Source organism: Odocoileus virginianus, chromosome 19, assembly GCF_023699985.2.
Source record: "Odocoileus virginianus isolate 20LAN1187 ecotype Illinois chromosome 19, Ovbor_1.2, whole genome shotgun sequence".
NCBI classification, from domain to species: Eukaryota; Metazoa; Chordata; class Mammalia; order Artiodactyla; family Cervidae; genus Odocoileus; species Odocoileus virginianus.
In genome coordinates this window covers 36,232,522-36,257,104 of record NC_069692.1, presented here as the reverse complement: position 1 = coordinate 36,257,104, position 24,583 = coordinate 36,232,522, and the positions used below count along the sequence as shown (strand labels likewise).

At 43.2% G+C, this 24,583-nt stretch overlaps 1 long non-coding RNA gene and 1 pseudogene across 1 annotated transcript in view; both read left to right on the top strand.

Moving 5' to 3' along the window:
* The window catches only part of LOC139029704 (uncharacterized), a 134,197-nt gene extending 111,643 nt beyond the window's left edge, over positions 1–22,554 (top strand). The window contains exon 4 of the long non-coding RNA XR_011481918.1: positions 22,480–22,554. This is a non-coding gene — a long non-coding RNA (uncharacterized lncRNA). The remainder of the gene's footprint in view (positions 1–22,479) is intronic.
* LOC139039639 (myb-related protein B pseudogene) lies at positions 162–8,194 on the top strand (annotated as a pseudogene).
* Positions 22,555–24,583: the final 2,029 nt, after the last annotated feature.

The following is a 24,583-nucleotide window of genomic DNA, read 5'->3' as shown; positions in this document are numbered from 1 at the left end:
AAAGTCTAAAAGAGGCCCTCCAAAAGTTTACCAATCTGGACTTAGACTCTTATGAGGAACAGGTGATTTTAAAGGACAAATTCCTGTCCTAATGTACATCAGACGTCAGGATAAAGTTACAACAGCTACAGTAGCAGGACCCTGTTGCCTCTTTAGATGAGATGGTCCAGAAAGCCACCAATACCTTTTATAACAGACGAGGAGAGGGAGGCCAAGGTTCAGAAAGGGGAGAAAAGGAAAGAGATGAGGCATGCCCAGATGCTGGCTGCCCTCCAAGGAAACCCTATGGCAAATCCCGAGTGTTAAAGAACAAGGTACCAGGCAAATGCCTAATCTATAAACAGGCAGGACTTTGGGCCAAAGAATGTCCAAACCATGACAAGTCTCCTAAAATAGCTTACTACAAATGCCATCAATTGGGACATTGGACGGCACTCTGCCCTTGCAACCCAAGAGCCTCAAAGTCAAGTGCCAAGCCTTCCCTCATGATGGTTCAACAGGACTGAAGCGGCCCGCTCCAGCCAGCCCACCTGTCACAGACAACCATCACAGGGCTGGAGCCAAGGGTACAAATGGATGTGGCTGATAGGTCCGAGAATTTCTTGGTTGAAAAGGGGGCTACCTACTCTGTCCTGACCTCCTGCTCCAGAGCTTTCTCCATTCAAAACTGTACCATTTTGGCTGCTACAGGAAAAGCAATTAACAAAAAGATGCACATGAGCATTTCTCTGTTGCTGGGATGGACAAATATTTTCCCATCAATTTCCAGTGGTCCCTGAGTGTCCAACTCCCTTATTGAGAAGAGATCTTTCCCTGCCTTTGAAATCTTGTAGCTATTGCAGATCTGATGGAAGATGCTTTAAAACACTCTCTTGGAGGCAAAATAACTACTTTTACCAGCCACCAAGTGAAACAGCTCCTGAGTGGGAGAGGCAATTTATGGATATCTGATCAAAGACTCCAGATATCAAGTAGTGCTGATGGAAAATCCAGGCATAACTACATCCCCTTGTGAGGTTCTTAACCCAGCTACCCGCCTGCCTTCCCCTGAGGGCTCTCTGCCCTTTCAATCTTGCCTAGAAACCTTGGACCACTGAACAAAACCCCGAGAAGGATTGTCAGAAGATCTTCTGACCAATCCTGAGGAAATCTGGTACACTGATGGAAGCAGCCTTGTCTTCGATGGAAAAAGAAGAGCTGGATATGCAGTAGTCTGCAATTTTGAGACCATAGAGGCTAAACCTTTGCCACGAGGTACTTCAGCCCAATTAGCTGAGCTCATAGCCCTGACTCAAGCTTTAGAGCTGGGAAAAGGAAAAAGAGTAGCCATTTATACTGACTCCAACTATGCCTTTCTGGTGCTACATGCACATGCTGCTATTTGGAAAGAAAGAGACCACTTGACCACCCGAGGGTCTCCAATCAAATAAGGTGATCAAATCCTTAAGATCATGGAGGCAGTCCATCTGCCCACTGAGGTTTCAGTCTCCCATTGTAAAGGGCATCAAAAAGGGAACTCACAACTGGCATGAGGGAATCAAGCAGATGATCAGGCAGCTAAGAGAGCAGCATTACAGAACAATGGCCTAATAGGGGCTCCCACCTTATTTCCACAGACTAATTTGCTAGAAACTCCTTCCTATGCTGAAGGTGAGACTCTTAAAGCTAAAAGTGAGGGTTTTCAAGATCATATGGGGTGGTTCCAAAAGGAGGGACTCCTTTTTCTGCCTGGGAACCTCCAATGGAAGTTGGTTAACTCCTTACATGCCACCACTCATTTAGGGGAGAAGGCCCTCCAAAGATTACAAGAAAGGTCCTCAGAGGAACAGGCCTCCAAACGACTATAAGGCAAGTGGTCTCCTCTTGTCCCACTTGCCAGTTAAACAACCCCCAAGGAGCTCGAAGACTCCAGCTGGCCCAGTCTGTCCGACGTGGGACCTACCCAGGAGAGGACTGGCAGATGGACTTCACACGGATGCCAGTTTCTTGAGGGTATAAATACCTATTAGTCATGATAGATACATTCACAGGATGATTGAAGGCCTTCCCACATGGACTGAGAAGGCTGAGAAGGCGGTAAAAACAAACAAACAAACAAACAAAAAACCAAACTGCTCCATTAAATCATTATGAGATTTGGTATGCCCAGGTCATTACAAAATGACAATGGGACATCATTTACTTCTAAGGTCCAACCAAGGGGTCTCTGAACTACCCATTGCTTCAAATTTTTTTTGCGATGAGACAGAACTGAGGAAATTTTAAAAACCCCGACTAAGCTAAGGGCAGGCCTTACAAGAGTTAGTTTATGTTTCTTTTACTCTTGCTCCTAAGGGTAAAACTTCCAACTGAAAGCCTGGTGTACTGGTTTACTAGTACTTCCTGTTGCCCCAGTTCCAGTGTTTGTCCTGCCACTGCCATGAGCTGCTAGAAACCCTGCATAGCCTCCCAGCCTCAATCACCGCTTTCAAATCAGTGAATGCATTGAGGGGACAAGACAGGAACAAATTTCTGACACATAACCTCCCTGGTCTTCCCTTCTCTTCATGTCTCAGTCTTACAAGTGTTATTTACCAGGGAATCCTGCAGTGCCGTCAATGAGACTTTTTGGTTCATAGTTTTCCAACTCTTGTGTTTGTTTTACAATGGTTTAGTTGTTTTTCAATTATTCAAAGAAGCTATACCCACCATTTCTGGAAGCAGAACACATCAAATAGCATATTGCTAAAACATAAATAAAGAAAAAAATTGTTTTAGAGCCCCAAAATAGCGGAAAGTGTTGTCTAAGGAGACCTGACTATCTTAAGTAGAAGACAAAGTTAGGAAAATCAGCTAAAGAAGAAGAAAAGCTTAAGAGATGCAAATGACAATTCCTAAAAGATGAATATGCAGAGTGCATCATGTGAAATGCCAGGCTGGATGAAGCCCAAGCTGCAATCAAGATTGCTGGGAGAAATATCAATAACCTCAGATATGTAGATGACACCACCCTTATGCAGAAAGTGAAGAACTAAAGAGTCTCTTGATGAAAGTGAAAGAGGAGAGAAAAAAAGTTAGCTTAAAGCTCAACATTCAGAAAACAAAGATCATGGCATCCAGCCCTATTGCTTAATGGCAAATAGAAGGGGAAACAATGGAAACAGTGACAGACTTTATTTTCTTGGGCTCCAAAATCACTGAAGATGGTGACTGCAGCCATGAAATTAAAAGACGCTTGCTCCCTGGAAGAAAAGCTATTACCAACCTAGACAGCATATTAGAAAGCAGACATTACTTTGCCAACAAAGGTCCATCTATCAAAGTTATGGTTTTTCCAGTGGTCATGTATGGATGTGAGGGTTGGACTATAAAGAAAGCTGAGGGCTGAAGGATTGATGCTTTTGAACTGTGGTGTTGGAGAATCCTCTTGAGAGTCCCTTGGACTACAAAGAGATCCAACCAGTCCATCCTAAAGGAAATCAGTCCTGAATATTCACTGGCAGAACTGATGCTAAAGCTGAAACTCCAATACTTTGGCCACCTGATGCAAAGAATTGACTTATTGGAAAAGACCTTGATGCTGGGAAAGATTGAAGGTGGGAGGAGAAGGGGAAGACAGAGGATGAGATGGTTGGATGGCATCACCGACTCAATGGACATGAGTTTGAGTAAGCTCCAGGAGTTGGTGATGGACAGGGAAGCCTGGTGTGCTGCAGTCCATGGGGTCACAATGAGTCAGACACGACTGAGCGACTGAACTGAAAAGACAAATATAATTATTCAACCTATATATGACCGGAATTCCAGGATAAGATGAACAGAAGAAAAGAAACAGTTAAAAAGTTAAAAGCTAATCAAGAAAACTCTTATTCCCTGAAAAATAAACAAACAAAAAACCCGGAGTCTACAAATCAAAAATTAAAAAGTTCAAAGTTCTGGGAATAATTAATGAGAACATGTATATTTAAATGTATTCTGATGAAATTCTGAACTTGGAGTTTGGGGAAAACAGAGAAATCTTACATGCATGAAAATAAAAAGTGCAGCTTTTGTGTTGGCATGGAAAGAATCGTTATTTCATGAAGTTATTACTCATTGTTTTCTTACATAAAAGGCTCCAAAATCTAGGTTCGTTTGCATTTCTGCAATAACAAAAGCTTATACTTTTAAATTGGCTTCAAAGTACATCGAAAGCTTCTTCCGATTGATACTGCTTGGTGTCGATTTAGTGGCTGTAGTTGGGAGAGCTTTCAACTTCTTTGTTGTCAAGTTCATTGTGGGAAGTTTAGAAATAATGCCTTCATTACCATAATCTATGATGATTTCGTATTGTTCTCAATTTCCTTATCACGCTTTGTACTTTCTGTTCACAACCGGGCATCACAGATCCAGGTTCCAAACCAAGATACATACCTAAGATAAATAAGCACATATAAGTAAGATATAGAAGGACAAGCAAAATAATAAAAGGTAATAACTGAGGCTATTTGTGAAAAGGGACTTCACTTTGGTTGGAAATGGAAGGAAGCAAATTTATATTTTTTAAATGACAACTGAATAAAGCACAATTTCAGCACATATTTGAATTAATTTGACTGATGGAGCTGAGTTTTACTTAATTGATACTTAAATTTGGGAAAGAAGCAATGTTCTATAAAGTGGTGAATTTTATTTTTTATAAAACAGCTGTATGGACACCTACTGACTGAGTCAACCAGCACACATCCCTGCTTCTCTGTCTGACAGACTTGCAAAGGCCACGGGGGTGAACGACACAAGCATACATTTTCAGCACCGTGGCAGGCCCCACCTTGATTCATCCACAGAGCAACCCAATACCACTTGTGCCTTGGAATACAAAAAATACAAAATTTTCTGTATACACTGCATATTTTCTTTTTTCTAGGTAATCTCTCTCACACATACACTGCACACAGAAGATACACAAAGCACTGGAATTCTTCTGATTCCCTTGTAAATATATGTGACACCAAATTTTCAACAATACTTCCCCAAGTCTTCAGATAATCAGCATTCCAGTACAACAAACCAGCCTTTACTGGCCAAAATAAATGTAGCAAGGAATACACCAGGAGTGTATAATCCAACTTTAAGAACTCTTGCTCTCAATGAAGAAAGTGAAAGTCGCTCAGTCATGTCTGACTCTTTGCGACCACATGGACTATACAATCCATGGAATTCTCCAGGCCAGAATACTGAAGTGGGTAGCCTTTCCCTTCTCCAGGGCATCTTCCCAACCCAGGGATCGAACCCAGGTCTCCGACATTGCAGGTGGATTCTTTCCCAGCTGAGTCACAAGGCAAGCCAAATAATATTTGTCAAAAAGGCTAGGAAAGAGTCCCCGTGAGCAGCGGCCGGACCTGCGGTCACGCTGACGCCTCGCCACGCGGCCCCGGGGCCCGGAGCGGTCGGAGCAGCTTGCACCCTGACCCCGGCCAGCTCCCGCTCCGGGCTCGGCTGGCGGGCAGACGAGCGCGGCCCGGTCCGGGGGGGTGTCGCGGCGGGCGCACGGTGAGGAGCTGGATGAGCTGCACTGCCAGGACACAGATTCAGATGTGCCAGAGCAGAGAGACAGCAAGTGCAAGGTCAAATGGACCCAGGAGGAGGACGAGCAGCTGAGGGCCCTGGTGAAGCAGTTTGGACAGCAAGACTGGGAGTTCCTGGCCAGCCACTTTCCTAACCGCAGCGACCAGCAGTGCCAGTACCGCTGGCTGAAGGTCTTGAATCCAGACCTCGTCAAAGGGCCATGGATCAAAGAGGAGGGCCAGAAGGTCATCGAGCTGGTCAAGAAGTACGGCAAGAAGCAGGGACGCTGATCGCCAAGCACCTGAACGGCCGGCCGGGCAAGCAGTGCCGTGAGCGCTGGCACAACCACCTCAACCCCGAGGTGAAGAAGTCCTGCTGGACGGAGGAGGAGGACCGCGTCATCTGTGAGGCCCACCAGGTGCTGGGCAACCGCTGGGCCGAGATCGCCAAGATGCTGCCGGGGAGGACGGACCATGCTGTGAAGAATCTCTGGAACTCTACTATCAAGAGGAAGGTGGACACGGGAGGCTTCCTGAGTGAGTCCAGGGACAGCAAGCCCCCCATGGACTTGCTGCTGGAACTGGAGGACAAGGACGGCCGCCTGAGTGCCCCCTCCTCGGAAGGTCAGGGAAGTGTGACCAGCTGGCCCCCGGCACTCCCTGCCCTGAAGAAGAAGAGAATAGCGAGGAGGAGGGCGCGGCGGCCGCCGCCACGCAGGAGCAGGAGCCCTTCCCCGGAGCTGGACGGAGTGCAGACCCCGGGGCCCCGGGGGGACTTCCCCAAGCGTGAAGACCAAGAAGGCTCCTCGCCGGAGACCAGCCTGCCCTACAAGTAGCTGGTGGAGGCTGCCACCCCCCTCATCCCGGCTGTGGAGTCCGGCCTCTCGGAAGCCCTGGACTTGATCGAGTCGGACCCCGATGCGTGGTGTGACCTGAGTAAGTTTGACGTCCCCGAGAAGCCGTCGGCCGAGGGCAGTCTCGTGGGCAGCCCGGGGCAGCCCCAAGCCTGGCAGCAGCAGCAGCCCGCGCCGCCCCGGCCAGCCGCCACCGCGGCACCCAGCGTGACCAAGTACCGCCTGGACGGCCACACCATCTCCGACCTGAGCCGTGGCAGCCGGGGCGAACTGATCCCCATCTCCCCCAGCACTGACGTGGGGGGCTCGGGCGTGGGCACGCCGCCCTCCGTGCTCAAGTGGCAGAAGGAGAGGCGTGTCGCCCTGTCCCCCGTCACGGAGAACAGCGCCAGCCTGTCCTTCCTGGACTCCTGCAACAGCCTCACCCCGAAGAGCACGCCCGTCAAGACCCTGCCCTTCTCCCAGTTTTTGAACTTCTGGAATAAGCGGGACACACTGGAGCTGGAGAGCCCCTCGCTGCCGTCCACCCCCGTGTGCAGCCAGAAGGTGGTGGTCACCACGCCGCTGCCCCGGGACAAGACGCCGCTGCACCAGAAACACGCTGCTTTTGTTACCCCAGATCAGAAGTACTCCGTGGATAACACTCCCCACACACCGACCCCGTTCAAGAACGCCCTTGAGAAATAGGGACCACTAAAGCCCCTGCCCTAGACCCCCCACCTGGAGGAGGACTTGAAGGAGGTGCTGCGCTCTGAAGCCGGCATCGAGCTCATCATCGAGGAGGAAGTGAGGCCGGAGAAGCAGAGGAGGAAGGCCGGGATGCGGCGAAGCCCCATCAAGAAAGTCCGCAAGTCCCTGGCTCTCGACACTGTGGACGAGGACATGAAGCTGATGATGGCCACACTTCCCAAGCCGACCAGCATCCTCGCAGCGGGCTCCTCGGGCCTCACCCCGTTGGGCAGCAGAGAGGACAGTGGCCTGCTCAACGAGGGCTTCCTGCAGGCCAAGTCTGAGAAGCCACCGGCCGGGAAGCCCCGGGGCCACTTTCCCACCCCTGCCCCCATGACCAGCGCCTGGAAGACGGTGGCCTGCAGGGGCACCAGGGACCAGCTCTTCATGCAGAAAAAAGCCCGGCAGCTCCTGGGTCGCCTGAAGCCCAGCGACACGTCTCGGACCCTCATCTTGTCCTAGGGACTTGGCAGTCACGAGCCCGTTCTCACATTTACAGGGGGCCGGGGACCGATTCTGTGCTGTGAATTTGAGAATCACACTCAGACGACTGCCTGCAGGGAGCCTTCTGCCACCAGCCCCTCCCAGACTGCTCAGGTGGGGACAGGCAGGCCCACCTACTGACCTGTCTCCGAGCCCGGCGGCAGCTGCGGGCAGTTCCTGGTGCTAACAGAACAAAGTCCCACCTCTGAGCTGGCCTGGCCCTCCCCGAGTGCCACAGGGAGCCCTCAGCTTCTCCCAAGCCCTGGTCAGGCCTGGCCTCATCTCAGACCCCTGCTTAGGACGGGGGACCTACCTAGCCAGCGTGCTCCTTCTTGCAACTTGTTGGTGCATTTTCTTGAAGGAATAAAAATTGTCCTTCTCCAATCTATAGATTCAATGCAATCCCTATCAAGCTACCAACGGTATTTTTCACAGAACTAGAACAAATAATTTCTCAATTTGTATGGAACACAAAAAACCTCAAATAGCCAAAGCAATCTTGAGAAAGAAGAAGGGAACTGGAGGAATCAACCTGCCTGACTTCAGGCTCTACTACAAAGCCACAGTCATCAAGACAGTATGGTACTGGCACAAAGACAGAAATATAGATCAATGGAACAGAATAGAAAGCCCAGAGATAAATCCACGAACCTATGGACACCTTATCTTCGACAAAGGAGGCAAGGATATACAATGGAAAAAAGACAACCTCTTTAACAAGTGGTGCCCGGGAAAACTGGTCAACCACTTGTAAAAGAATGAAACTAGAACACTTTCTAACACCATACACAAAAATAAACTCAAAATGGATTAAAGATCTAAATATAAGACCAGAAACTATCAAACTCCTAGAGGAGAACATAGGCAAAACATTCTCCGACATAAATCACAGCAGGATCCTCTACACCCACCTCCCAGAATATTGGAAATAAAAGCAAAAATAAACAAACGGGACCTAATGAAACTTAAAAGCTTTTGCACAACAAAGGAAACTATAAGGAAGGTGAAAAGACAGCCCTCAGAATGGGAGAAAATAATAGCAAACGAAGCAACAGACAAAGGATTAATCTCAAAAATATATAAGCAACTCCTGCAGCTCAATTCCAGAAAAATAAATGACCCAGTCAAAAAATGGCCCAAAGAACTAAACAGACATTTCTCCAAAGAAGACATACAGATGACTAACAAACACATGAAAAGATCCTCAACATCACTCATTACCAGAGAAATGCAAATCAAAACCACAATGAGGTACCATTACATGCCAGTCAGGATGGCTGGTATCCAAAAGTCTACAAGCAATAAATGCTGGAGAGGGTGTGGAGAAAAGGGAACCCTCTTACACTGCTGGTGGGAATGCAAACTAGTGCAGCCGCTATGGAGAACAGTGTGGAGATTCCTTAAAAAACTGGAAATAGAACTGCCATATGACTCAGCAATCCCACTCCTGGGCACACACACCGAGGAAACCAGATCTGAAAGAGACACGTGCACCCCAATGTTCATCGCAGCACTGTTTATAATAGCCAGGACATGGAAGCAACCTAGATGCCCATCAGCAGACAAGTGGATAAGGAAGCTGTGGTACATATACACCATGGAATATTACTCAGCCGTTAAAAAGAATTCATTTGAATCAGTTCTAATGAGATGGATGAAACTGGAGCCCATTATACAGAGTGAAGTAAGCCAGAAAGATAAAGACCAATACAGTATACTAACACATATATATGGAATTTAGAAAGATGGTAACGATAACCCTATATGCAAAACAGAAAAAGAGACACAGATGTACAGAACAGACTTTTGGACTCTGTGGGAGAAGGCGAGGGTGGGATGTTCTGAGAGAACAGGATTGAAACATGTATACTATCAAGGGTGAAACAGATCAGCAGCCCAGGTTGGATGCATGAGACAAGTGCTCAGGGCTGGTGCACTGGGAAGACCCAGAGGGATGGGATGGGGAGGGAAGTGGGAGGGGGGATCGGGATGGGGAACACATGTAAATCCATGGCTAATTCATTTCAATGTATGAGAAAAACTACTGTAATGATGTAAAGTAATTAGCCTCCAACTAATAAAAATAAATGAAAAAAAAAAAAAAGAAAAATAAAATAAAATTAAAAAAAAACCACTGCCAAATTGTGAAGTCATTAGCCTTCAACTAATAAAAATAAATGAAAAAAAAAAAGGCTAGGAAATAATGCTAAAAATAAAGGCTAAAGGAGAAGAGGGTTGAAACATCATTGTGTAGGTATAAGAGCTTAGTAATTAATGCTGGAATGAAACTGCTTAGGTTTGTATTTCAATTGTGCAATGAACATTTTCTCATTTTTGATATTGATCAATAGAGTGAAAGACCTTCAAATATGGTATAAAACATCAAAACAAACACTAGTATAGTAAAAATAGACCAACTCCAACTCACCAGAGGCAAAAACAAGCCAACACACTGACTCCAAATAGGAATTCAGGAGAGAAAAAAAGAAAAACTGGCAAGTCTGAAGAACACAAAAGCACGTCACAAGTAAAGCAGAAAGAAGTCTTTTCCTCATTCTCCTCCCACTCCCCCCACCTTCTGTTCCTGATTCCTAGAAAATGCCAGTTCCCTTCCTGCTGCTTATCACATATATCAGCAAGAAGAAAAGTTGACATTTGGTATTGCCTCTAAAACTGGAGATAGAAACCATGATGCTCTTAGCACAATAGTGCACAGGACATATGCATTGGAATATGTCTGAGTAATAAGTCTTATTGCTTTTCGTCTTCCCTTCCTACAGAATCCAAAATACAACCACCCCCACACAATCCCAACTCTATCTAAAGTAGAAACAGATGCGACTAAAGAATAATTCCCCTGAGGCTGAGGAGAAAACAGGCCAGTGGTAGCTGGGAGGTGTGAAGAGAAAGCAGAGATCAGAAAAAAAACAGGTTTTGAATTTCCTAGTAACTGTGAGAGAGGAAGCTTCATAAAGCAGCACAAGACTTGAACTTGAAAAGTTGGACATACAAGAAGTAGGACAGAGAAGCCGCCCCTAAATTCTACTGGGCTCTGTGTGGGTTGGGGTGTCTGCCTGGAGACTGAAGTGCTATTCTTTGTGTTCCTCTGAATCCTGTGAGCATCTGATCATCTAAGAGAGCTATGAGTAAGGACATTTAAGTTCCTCCCCTCTTGACTACTAGTAAGGAGAAAAAGGGTATCTTTTTTCATTTACCTGTAGGCCTTTTGCCTTCCTGGTAACCATGTGCCCCAATATTAACACATAGTACATTCTTCGACTACTTATTCATATGTTCAACAATCTATTAATCAACTACACTGAGTAGGGAGTCTTCCAGTGATTAGGGAAACCAGCTCAGAGAGTCCAACCTTCTGAGTGTTAAGTCGTCTGCTATCCATCTTCTGACTCTCCTTTGGATCCTTTGACTTGTGCTGAATTCCTGACACGTCTTTTCTGGGTTAGCAACAAATCAGAAGGCACAGCGAACATGACAACAATCTTAGCTGATGTCTTAGTTTTCTCCACTTTTACTGCACTCCACAGTGTCAGGGCAACCACCAAAAAGTGCTTTCTTAAATGTGATATAGTCTGTGACTCTAATGGTAAGTCTCTGCAGAAAAAGAAGCACCAGTTGCCCCTATGAATCACAGCTTGCAATCCTAGGCACAGCTACAGCTTGCTCTAGAGTCGTCAAATCAAATGTTTTTTGAATCTATGTTATTTTTTAAAATCTATTTGTCATGACTTGATATTTGATATTCTTGTTTGGGTCCTGAAACAGAAAGAGAACACTTAATAGAACAGTTGGAGGAATCTGAATGAAATCTAGAATTCAGTTAAAGAGAAGTACCAGTGTTTGACAAATGAACCATGGTGAAAACAGGTATAAGATTTAGGGGGAGACTGAGTTTATGGTATACAGGAACTCTCTGCATTATCTTAGTATTTCATTCTTCTGTAAATCTAAAATTATTCCCAATTAAAAATTTCTTTGAAAAAATCTCAGACTTCCCTGGTGGCACAGTAGAAGGGAATTACCCTGCCAGTGCAGGACACTTGGCTTTGATCCCTGGTCCAGGAAGATTCCACATGCTATGGAGCAAGCAAGGCCCTGCACCACAACTGCTGAACCCATGGGGCTAGAGCCTGTGTTCCACAATAAGAGAAGCTACCACGAGGAGAAGCCCCAGCACTACAGCTGGAGAGTAGTTCACTCACTGCAACTAGAGAAAAGCCCACACAGCAATGAAGACTCAATACAGCCAAACAAATAAATATTTTTTTTAATGACAGTGCAGATGCTCAGACTATATAAACCTGTGAAGTTGGTTATTCACTTATTTAATAAATGTTTATTGAAGTGAAGTCGTTCAGTCGTGTCTGACTCTTCGCCACCCCGTGGACTGTAGCCCACCAGGCCCCTCCGTCCATGGGATTCTCCAGGCAAGAATACTGGAGTGCATTGCCATTTCCTTCTCTAGGGGATCTTCCCAACCCAGGGATCGAACCCAGGTCTCCCGCATTGGAGGCAGATGCTTTAACCTCTGAGCACCAGGGAAGCTTGAGCACCTGTCTTAGGCATAGGGGGTACATGAATGACTGACAGCCCCAGTTGTTGCACAGCCATGAAATACCAATAGGAAACCAGTGCTAGGAAAGGCAGCTGGCAAAATCAATAATTGGTATGGAACCCACTCCAGATGAATGCCATCTCATTTTTAAAAATATAACAAAAACTGTAAATATATTGCAAATATCCAATGAGATGAGAGTATAACTTTAATTTTTTAACAAAGAGAATTAAAAAAATGAGAAGTAAACAGAAATAAAGATATGTAAAGTTTAAAGTTAAGATGTTGGAGATATAAATACAGCAAAAAGAATGGAAAATGCAATAGAAAGGATAAACTTTATAGTGTAGACAGTCAAATTGAGAAATAATAGGTACAGAACAGACTTGTGGACTCTGGGAGAAGGCGAGGGTGGGATGTTTCAAGAGAACAGCATCAAAACATGTATATTATCTAGGGTGAAACAGATCACCAGCCCAGGTTGGATGCATGAGACAAGTGCTCGGGCCTGGTGCACTGGGAAGACCCAGAGGGATCGGGTGGAGAGGGAGGTGGGAGAGGGGACCGGGATGGGGAATACATGTAAACCCACGGCTAATTCATTTCAATGTATGACAAAAACCACTGCAATGATGTAAAGTAATTAGCCTCCAACTAATAAAAATAAAAAATAAAAAATAAAAAAAAAAGAAATAATAGGTAGGAAGACAGCATTAAGAAACTCACCAGAGTGCAGAGCAGATGCAAAGAAATTTATAAAAACATGAAACAAAAATTAAAAATTATTTGTGAGTTTATAATAGAAGGTTATACTCAAAAACTTAAAACAACATTAATGTATGGTAAGGAATATTTAATGCATAATTGAAGCATAATGAGATCCTTGGAGTCAAGCATGAATTAATGAATAGATGGGATTCTAGCTAATAAATCTTAAACCATAAGAATAAAATATTTCATGCAATGCAGCAAACTATATAACCAGAAAAGAATCCCAAATAAAAAACACCTAGATATGATGAATAAAATTTAAAGTATGAGTTCATTAGTGGCCTCTAGACAATAAAGATAAGATACCAGACTCTGGCTTAGAATCGAGGAAGAAGCACAAAGATTTATGGAGATAATATTGGATTAAAACCTGAAGGACGTCTCTTTTACCAAGGTATTAAGGAATACATTGGTGTCGGGAAGACCAGCATTCTCTAAAAGCCTTGTGGTGGCTGTTCTCTGTAGACTAGAGATGATGGTGGCAGATGCCATCATAAAATCAGGCTCCCTGGTTTCATTTCCAGATGTATAGAAACCAGGTGGCACTGTTGAATCATTAGAGACTTGCTGTGTGCAATTACCATAATAAGCCAATGAGGTGGGGCAGTAATCAAAGTCTTTTATCCTAAAATGATCTCTGGTGGTAGTTAATTGAGTATGAAAATCCCTAGGAATAAAATAGATATGCAGCCATTAAAATACTGCTTGATATGTACAAATGAAAAAAACCTTAGGTCTAGTGATGGAAACTTTACTATGATGGGGATTAAAAACCACTTGAAAAGTAAAAGTGTTAGTCACTCAATGTGTCAAACTCTTTGGGACCCCATGGACCGTAGCCCTCTAGGCATCTGTCCATGGACTTCTCCAGGCAAGAAAACTGGAATGGGTTAGGCATTCCCTTCTCCAGGGGATCTTCCTAACCCAGGGATCAAACCTGGGTCTCCCACATTTCAGGTAGATTCTTTACTATGTGAGTTACCAGGGAAGTCCCAAGAATACTGGAGTGGTAGCTTCCATAAGCCTCTTACCCTTATCCATCAGAGGGTAGACAGAACGAGAACCACAATCACAGAAAACTATCCAATCTGATCACATGGACCACAGCCTTGTCTAACTCATTGAAACTATGAGCCATGCCATGTAGGGCCACCCAAGATGGACAGGTCATGGTGGAGAGTTCTGACAAAATGTGGTCCACTGGAGAAGGGAATGTCAATTCACTTCAGTATTCTTGCCTTGAGAATCCCATGAACTGTATGAAAAGTCAAAAAGATATGACACTACATCACTGGCTATCAGAGAAATTTTTGTTGTTTAGTCACTCAGTCATGTCCAGTCCAACTCTCTGCAACCCCATGCACCGCAGTACACCCGGCTTCCCTGTCCTTCACTATCTCCTGGAGCTTGCTCAAATTCATGTCCATTGAGTCAGTGATGCCATCCATCCATCTCATCCTCTGTTACTCCCTTCTCCTCCTGCCCTCAATCTTTCCCAGCATCAGGGTCTTTTCTAATAGGTCAGCTCTTCGCATCAGATGGCCAGAGGATTGGAGATTCAGCTTCAGCATCAGTCCTTCCAGTGAATATTCAGGACTGATTCCCTTTAGGATTGACTGGTTTGACCTCCTTGCAGTCCAAGGAAATCTCAAGAGTCTTCTCCAGAATGACATTTCAAAGGTATCAATTCTTCGGCACTCAGCCTTCTTTATGATCCAACTCTCACATTTGTACATGACTACTGGAAAAACCATAGGTTTGACTATAAAGGCCTTTGTCAGCCAAGTAATGTCTCTGCTATTTAATATACTGTCTAGGTTGGTCATAGCTTTCCTTCCAAGGAACAAGCGTCTTTTAATTTCATGGCCGCAGTCACCATCCACAATGATTTTGGAGCCCAAGAAAATAAAGTCTGTCACTGTTTCCACTGTTTCCCCATCTATTTTCCATGAAGTAATGGGACCAGATGTCATGATCTTCATTTTCTAAATGTTGAGTTTTAAACCAGATTTTTCACTCTCCTCTTTCACCTTCATCAAGAGGTTCTTTAGTTCCTGTTCACTTTCTGCCATAAGGGTGATGTCATCTACACATCTGAGGTTATTGATATTTCTCCTGGCGATCTTGATTGCAGCTTGAACTTCATCCAGCCTGGCATTTCTCATGATGTACTCTGCATAGAAGTTAAATAAGCAGGGTGACAATATGCAGCTTTGACATACTCCTTTCCCAATTTTGAACCAGTCTGTTGTTCCATGTCTGGTTCTAACTGTTGCTTCTTGACCTGCATACAGGTTTCTCAGGGGAAATTAGTGCTGCCATCAAAGACGTGAAAGATGCAGTGGTAACAATTCTTATGATCTCTTTTTACTCCCCTATTTAGTTAGCACACATTCCAGATATATGCTCAGGGACACCTCTGTATGATGATAAAGTTAATCAGGTTGTGACACCAACTGCAGTTGCTATTCCCAATGTGGTATCATCACTGGAGCACACCATCACAGCCCTTGGCACCTTTCAGGCAGTCACTGATTCAGCAAACATTTATCTTCTATACCAGGTAGTGGAGAAAATTAAAAGTGATTCACCCTCGCTCTTATACCTCAGGGCTATGTCAGCTCTTGGCTCTTGGTCCCATAATACCCTAGGGGGACCTTGATTGCCTTGATATCCCACAGAGTATCACACCAGTTCTTTAGATTGACAACAGCATGCTAAGTAGACCTGGTGATCAGGAAGTAGAAGTAGATGCTTTTGAAAGGCCCATGCGTGCCAGGCAGAGGAGACATAAAACTCATGAGAGTTCAGAGACCAGCCACATAGATAAGTTTCGAAAGGAGCAGTGGGCTGTAGCAGGTGAGGATAACTTCTCTTAAGTGAGAAAAGTTGGTGGCACTTAGTGCTGCCCCTGCGAAGAAAGAGGCACAGTGCTTGATTGAACTTTTCAGGGTTTAGAGAGAATGTATACCTTATTTGGAAGTGCTGTCCCAATCCAATTACAAGGTAATATATAAAGCTGCCACTTCTAAGCTGGCTCCAGAGGAAGCCTCAGTGTTGCGTACGAGCTGGGGTGCAGATGGTGCTGCAATTTAGGCTTTATGCCCAAGCAGATTCAATGATACCTGAAGTGCCTCAGGCCAACAGAGGCTCAACAGAAGCACCACAACACAGATCTTAGAATCTGGGAATAAGGACGTGCTGTATACTTCCAACAACTATCCTTCATTTGAAAAGCAGCCTTGAACTGAGTCCACCAAAGACGTGAGACTCTATGTGACTGTGTCTAGGACTCTCCTTTGTGAAATGAGACTTATTTGATGTGCCAAATTAGGAATTTGGACATGTGCAGCAGTGTTTCACTCTTAAATTGAAGTGGTACACTCAAGACCAGGTTCAAGGTGGTCCAGACAGCACAGCTGAATCACGTGCGCTGGTGAATCAGACCCCAGGGCAGTTGCTGCTATTGCCTTTATGCCTCCCCCTCACCAACATCTACGAACTCATACGCAGAGACTGACTAGCTCATAGAGGGGGAAAAAGCACAGGCCTTTTTTAGAGTTAAATCTACAAGGTATTATGTCTCCAGCCAAGAATAATCACTGCTCTATTACAGTTCCACTTCTAGATGTCTGTAGGAGAGGGAACTTCCCCTGCTGAGCGGATCTTCAGGCAATAATTTGTGCTCCACTTTTTGTAGAAGGAGAGGTAGATGGGTACAAATCTAAACTAATCATTGGTTAATGCCTCATGAGTTATCTAGCTAGTCAGGGACCTTAGAAATGTGAAGATGGATGACGGCATGAATTGGGGGAAGAGTAACATGGATGGACGTATTGACCATGAAAACGCCTTGCTCAGCTCCCCAGCTCCATGGAGCATAACTGATGGATTGAGCTATTGCTCTTCTGGACCCACCCCCACAGTCCTGTCCAGGCCACACTTCCCAAGTGTTGCACTGAGTCAGTGACTTTGCACAAAGGCTTACAGATGCAGACCCATTCCTGCAGGCACAGGAATTTTTAAATGAAGTACTTTGGTTCAAGGGCTCCCTGTCAGCTAGGCAAACTTTTCTAGAATTGCACTGAGGCCTGATACACTCTGTACACGTTGCCCCTTCCTCTTCACTCCTTTTCAGAGATGTCAGAACTGCATTTCCCCACTGCCTCTACATTTTCCTTCCTTTTTGCCTTTACAGTTGTTTCCCCAATAATCTTTTGCATGTCTCAGGGGAACTGTATTTTAATATTTTAATATCCAAAGATAACAGGTCAAAATCCTGAAATCTTTGAATGTGCCTAATTTGGAAAAGGTTTCTTTGCAATTGTGGTTAGTTAAGGATTTTTGATCCGAGGACAGATTCCTAGATTACCCAGATGGGCCTGAAACACCATCTTAATGCCCTTAAAGTGAGACTTGACATACACAAGTGGAGGGAAAGGCAACAGTGAGGGAGAGATTGGAAGATACTGGTCATGGAAGGCAGCCACCGAAAGCTGGAAGAAGCTGGGAGCAGATGCTCCCCTAGAGCCTCCAGAGGAAGTGTGCTTCTGCCCACAGCTTGACTTCAACCCAGGAAACTGATTCTCGAACTAAGTGCCAGCCTCCAGAACTGTGGAAGAATAGATGTGTGATGTGTGCTGTTTGAAACTATTCAATTGACGGTAATTTGTTAAAGCAGACACAGGAAATTAATACACATGTCTAATTCTGTCTCGGTGCCCCACTTCTTGAGGATCTGAACTAATACAAATGATACCACTTGTAGTTCAAGAAAAGAGGCAATGAGTTTTAGGGGCGGGTTCATTCACTGCCCCAGAGAAGGCAATGGCACCCCACTCCAGTCCTCTTGCCTGGAAAATCCCATGGACAAAGGAGCCTGTAGGCTGCAGTCCATGGGGTCACTAAGAGTCGGACATGACTGAGCAACTTCACTTTCACTTTTCACTTTCATGCATTGGAGAAGGAAATGGCAACCCACTCCAGTGTTCCTGCCTGGAGAATTCCAGGGACGGGGGAGCCTGGTGGGCTGCCTTATGGGGTCGCACAGGGTCTGACACAACTGAAATGACTTAGCAGCAGCAGCAGCATTCACTGCCCAGTAGCCTAAGATGCTATCAAACTGAGTGGTATGTGGGGCCTGGACACGCCTTGGCCCAAGGCAGCCCAAGGCTACTAGCTACCGCAGATGACAGGGAAGGCATTTGGAATATCAAGAGAAACAATACCTACAAAGCAGCAGAGGTGGTTGGTTACTGATAAATTGTATTGCTAACTGCAAAGGAATAATAAGAAGCTGAGCATTGCTAAAAGGCAGTTAAGGGCTGAGTGAGAGAGCCATTGACCTGTTTAATCGCTTACAAAGTAGAAAAGACACAGCTGAGCAGCAAACTGAAGCTCTGAAAGTTAAAGATGCAGGGCTCCATAGATGACTAAATAGTTGAGGAAGGTCTGTGGTGGAAAACCAGGGTAGCCTGGCACAAAGGTCCCTGCGCTAGAAGGTGTACCATATGTAAAGCGGGGGATGCTCCTTTTGGAAGCTGCTTGCACTTCCTCTCCTGGTTACCAGTCTGATGACCAGGGGTAAATCCCAACATAACCTGCACAAGGCCAAGTTGGGTGCAGCAAGGGAGGAAGGAAAGTAAGCCCCCCAGGAGCAGCAACACCAGTGGGAGCCAGGGGAATGCATCTGGCATTGGACTTAGAGGGTGCTTAACCAAGGTGTCAGAATATGAGACCAGATAAACTAGGGATTTATGATTTGGGACACTTTCACAGGGCATAAGATCTAACAACCTGGCAGGAACCTCAGGGCGTGGGTGCATTTGTTACCAGAATGGCTCCTGGAAGTCTGAGAAATTGATGTCCCACGCTAACAGATGGTAAAGAAAACAGGGGCTGAGAGAAGTGATATGGTGGAATAAATGTAAGGCTAGAATCCTCATCAGAGGATTAATCTTCCAGTGGAAGAATGGGACACCGAGTAAAGAAATATTCAGCAAGGCCACGAGGCATGTACTGGTCTGGGTGCCAGCATCACTAAATAGTTTGGTGGTGGCCTTCTCCGCAATGCAGGCCTGAGCATGGCAAAGGAGGCCACAGAGTTGGGTTTGCTTCTATCCATAGGAATGAGTCTGGGATGTGGGCTTAGCAGCAGATGCCAGGAGGCCACAGTTACCTGGACAATTGGCAAGGCCAGAAAGGCAGTCCAGGGGCTTTGATCAGCCAGGAGTTGTTAGTAGAGCTTCTTCTCTCTAGAGCAGTGGTCCCCAACCTTTTCAGCACCAGGGACTGGCTTCGTGGAAGACAGTTTTTCCATAGACCAGGGGTAGGGTGGATGGTTTCAGGATGATTCAGAGCATTATATTTACTGTGTACTTTATTTCTATTATTATTACATCAGTTCCACCTCAGATCATCAGGCATTAGATCGCAGAGGTTGGGGACCCCTATTCTAGAGATAAGGTAGACATGCAGTCAATGGTAGTGTTACCCAATGTCTGCTGTTGTTGCTGTTTACTCACTAACTCATGTCCTACTCTTCGCTACCCCATGGACTATAGCTTTCCAGGCTCCTCTGTCCTTCACTGTCTCCCGGAGTTTGCTCAAATTTGTCTCCATTAAGTCAGTGATGCTGCCTAATCATCTCATCCTCTGCCACTTCCTTCTCCTTTTGCCTTCAATCTTTCCCAGCATCAGGGTCTTTTCCAATGAGTCAGTTCTTCTCATTAGGTGGCCAAAGTATCAGCGCTTCAGCCTCAGCCTCAGTGCTTCCAATGAATATTCAGAACTGATGCCCTTTCAGATTGACTGATTTGATCTCGTTGGTGTTCCAGGGACTGCTCTCCAGCACCATAAGTATCAGTTCTTTGGTGCTCAGTCATCTTTATGGTCCAACTCTCATGTACCCACATGACTACTGGAAAAACCATATCTTTGACATATTTTGTTGGCAAAGTGATATCTCTGCCTTTTAATACAGTCAGTCAGTCATAGCTTTCCTTCCAAGGAGCAAGAGCCTTTTAATTTCATGGCTGCAGTCACCATCCACAGTGATTTTAGAGCCCAAGAAAATAAAATCTGTCACTGCTTCCACTTTTCTCCTTCTATTTGCCATGAAGTGATGGGACCGGCTGCCATGATCTTAGTTTTCTTTAACGTGAGTTTCAGTCTCTAAAAAGGCAAGAGCAGGAAAAGCAGGAAGGTCTCAACAATAAAAAGTCACAATCTTAGTCTCTAAATCTTAGCAAGTTCTCAGATCCAGAAAACATTAATTGAAGAGATGGGCTGTATCAGTCTCACTTTCATTTGAAGAAACCAAGGCACTGGCAAGGTAAACAGCTGGCCAAGATCACACAGCTAGTGCGTCAAAGAATAAACTCAGGAAAACGTAACTGCAAACTCAGGACTAAATGTTAATATGTGAAGATATCAATAAAGTAGATGAATACTCACAAAAATGTGCAAAGGAATACAAATGATAAATATGTGGCAAAATTTTAGTACACAAAGAACATAAAACAATGTACTATCATATTAAACTTGATTAATAAGGATTTTAAATAATATGCTGAGCTAAAATTCAGGAATATATAAACTGGCACATTATTTCTAGAACTAATTTTCACTAAAACACCTAAATTTGGGGAATTTTTTGACCCATAAATGGTACACTTAGGAATTTATTATATACAAATCATTAAACATTTGCATAAGAGTTTGTTTACAAAGGCAATGATTAGCATAAAATATAACAGGAAAATTAGAAGAAACACCCTAACGTCTTAAAAAAAGATTGATAGGAACATTATATAATCATCTAATATAATACTATAAACCATTAAAAATCATAATATTAGATAATATTCAAAGCCATAGAAATGTCCACAAAGCATTGTTAGATGTGAAATGGTGAATTAAAAAGAATTTTTATGTTACTATGCAAGAGTTCTTATTCAAAGATTAAGTGAAAATTTAATATTCATATAATGGGGGGATAGACCTCAGAGATCAATTATAGTAACGGTCTCATTTTCTGATGAATCTACTGAAACACATAGAAGTTAATATTTTAAAGTATAAACAAAACAAATAGACTGAGAGCAATTTTGTATCCAAAAATGTGCACATGTGTTTGTGTGTGTACATGTATATGAAAGAATTATAAGAGTTCATGTCACAATGTCACTGGTGCCTGTCTACCTGTAGTGCAAATAATTATTTAATGTATTAAGTTTTCTCTATTTCCATTACTTTTGCAATGAACATGTATTAAAAACCAAGAAATGTTATTTTTTTAATTTGTTCAATAAATTAGCATGCAATTAAAAGCCCTGTGTTCCAACATCTCAAGATTTGCCCGTACAACACTAACAGTTCTCAGGTGGCATTCATTAGCATTCACATAAATCCTTTAAGCTCAAAATTACCTTAGGATGCAATCTAATTTTATTTTTAAGATCTGAAACAATAATCCCATTGCTTGAGTATGGGACTAGATCATATGAATACTAATAAGTATGTGAGTAAATATGAATATTGTTATCAGTAAAATAGAATTCATATGGAATTTTTAGCTTTATATCTAATTGTTATTTTACTTCTCAATAAAAAAAACCTAAGCTAAAATTAGGTCACAGAAGTACTATAGTTTTTATAATTAGTACTATAATAAGTATAAATTTTAAATTTTCCTCCTTACATTGTATCTCTTATGAGCACAGATTTCCAGTTTTCCTCAGTGGCATTTACTGTTTAGTTCTCTTTACCACCATCATCAGTAAACATCATCATCACCCACTGCAATTTTACTGTGCTGACACATTAGAAAAACCAGTACCACTGACTCCACCTCTCCCCCAGCACTAATATTATATATGCTCAGATCCATCAGTGCTCTCCTTGACACTTTACCACAATCAGAAGTCTTTGTGCACCTAATAACTGGACCACCCCAACATACCAAGGATCTCTGGGTAACAGAGGACTTAAGGCCCTCAGAACTTTGGAAAATGAGGCAATGGCTTATCCAGAGTGTTAGGTTTAACAAGTACAGGCAGGTATGAGTGGTAGGAGATGGTAGAGTGAGTAACGGTTCTGCATCTCTGGTACTTGAGAATTTAAGAACTGAGACCTCAGAAAAGAAAGACATGCACTAAAGAACATGGAAGACAGAAAGGAGCCCAGGGACCTCGCTTCTAATCCAGACTCTGCGTATGTGTGTGTGTTGGTTGCTGAGTTATGTGTGATTTTTTGTGACCTCATGGACCATAGCCCACCAGTCTCCTCTGTCCACGAGATTCTCCAGACAAAAACACTGCAGTGGGTTGCCATTGCCTTCTCCAGGGGATCTTTCCAACCCCGGTCTCCTGCACTGCAGGTGATTCTTTACCATCTGAGCCTCCAGGGAAGCTCATAGGCATTCTAAAAGACTACAATAGTTTTACCTCTGGGGCTAGAAATCAGGCCAATTTAATTCAGAGATAAAGAGGACACTTGCCAAAAAAAAAAATTCTAACCATTCATGCCTAAAATTATTTTACAGACACAAAGAAAGTCTTTATTCCCCGAAGAGAGAAACACAATAAAATACTAAGACCAGGAAGAGTTCATCTGAAGAGTAAGTAGAAATTTTAATTGTATACAGATTAAGAAAATTCTAGGGCTGGACCTGAGAGATCAATTACAGTAACATTCTCATTTTATGATGAGCCCACTGAAACCCAGAAAGCTATATTATAAAGAGCGTAAGTAGATTGTGTGATAATTTTCTAAATCCCAAAACACTAGAATGAGAACTGAACTTAAAATGTTAGAGACATTGTTTCAGGACAAAAATAAATGCAAATTTTTTGTACTTATATGTTAGCTTAATTAAACCTGTAACCTTGCAAATGTCATTGAAAAACAAGGGTTCAGATAACTATAACATGGTAGACCACAGAAGATTATCAGGGAAATTTGGTGCTATGCGAGACTGATATTATGATATAGTCTGGACAAGAGTTAAAAGGACCCACTGTATAGTCCTTGACAAAATAATGGACCTTTTAGGAACTCCTCCAGTACCTTGAGTGTAAGATAGAGGGCTTGATCTTCAATGATCAAATTTCACAAAATTCTATAAAAATCACACTTTCTGCAAATTTCTTGAGGTCTCTGTCCACAAATACTTGATTGTCTACCCCTTTGATCTTATCCACTGAGAACCTCTATGATTCTTGCAAAAATAACAAAACATAGATCATTCAATCAATGAATCAATACTATTACTTTTATCATAATTGCCTTAGATCTCATATGGCAGACCCTAAAATGAGGCATACTGTAAATATCTGCTGCCAACTTAAATACTAGAGAGTGATAAAAATCTAATAAAAATGATGAAATGTGTCTCACAAGAGGCAGCAGCAAAAATACAATAACCATTTACCCCCATGAATGATGAGTTTACAAATTACAGACCTGTCCTGCTAATGCCTATGAAAATTTTTATACCTAAAGATTAAAAAACAAAAATTAAAAAAAATTCCCTCTGTAGTTATAACCAATTCAAAAGGCTTCTAATCAACACTGATCAACTACAAGCAAGATTCTGTGTCCTGGCTCTTTAAATACCTACCCAGTTAACACATCATTTTAATAAATCATAACTTCTCCTTATATTTTATAACCATAGTAGTGTGCTCAATTGTATCTGACTCTCTGTGACTCCATGAGCTGTAGCCCACCAGGCTCCTCTGTCTATGTAATTTCCAGGCAAGAATACTGGAGTGGGTTGCCATTTCCTATTCCAACTTTGTAACCATATCAGGACTTATAAGATGATTTTTAATTCTTCTCTTGAGCCTCTGTGACAAAATTCTTTAAAAATGGTTTTCAGAGACCTTACCTTGCCAAATGTTCCACTGTTCCTTCCTCACCCCCTTTCTAACCATCAGGGAGACTCAAAGTAAAATGGTTGGTGATTAACTTCCTACTTCAGAAAAAAAGGGCACACAAATGTTGACCTCTGATCCTCAGGTTAAGTTTAGGTCTAAAAGGAAAGGATTTTTTTTCTAAGAATATTGGAAAGAAAAACACCTAATCTTATACCATTTATTCAAAGAGTGAGTATTATCCTTTAAAATACTTAACTGAAAAAAAAAAATTGAAGAAATTCTAAGGGTCTTAAAAAAAAAAACATTTCAAGTTTAAAAAAAAAATGAATGGGATTCTCTCTTCTTAATATATCCAGCAATATTAGGGTCTCAAGAACATTCATTTCCATCAAACACCTGGTCTCCCTGAAAACTGGTACATTCCCATACATTTATCAAGAAATAGTTCTGATTTCTCAGCTTTCCTCATTTACAGTTTCAGGGAAAGATCCTGACATCGATTTTTGCACAACTCTGATTGAGTCCAGCGGGAATCCTGCACGTAATTCGGCAGTACAAAATGGCCCCTCACCAAGCAGATTATGCCCCCTTATATATTTTATAGTTTCCAATTCCCAACTTTTTTTTTTCTAAATCAGTTGCTCAGCTTTTCTGAGATTTCTCCCTATATTCTCTAATATTTTAAAGCACAGAGTTTAAAATTTGGGAAAATCACTTTTAGTTTAATATTGACTTAATATCTTTAGCACACAGTCGTTATGGCCTCAG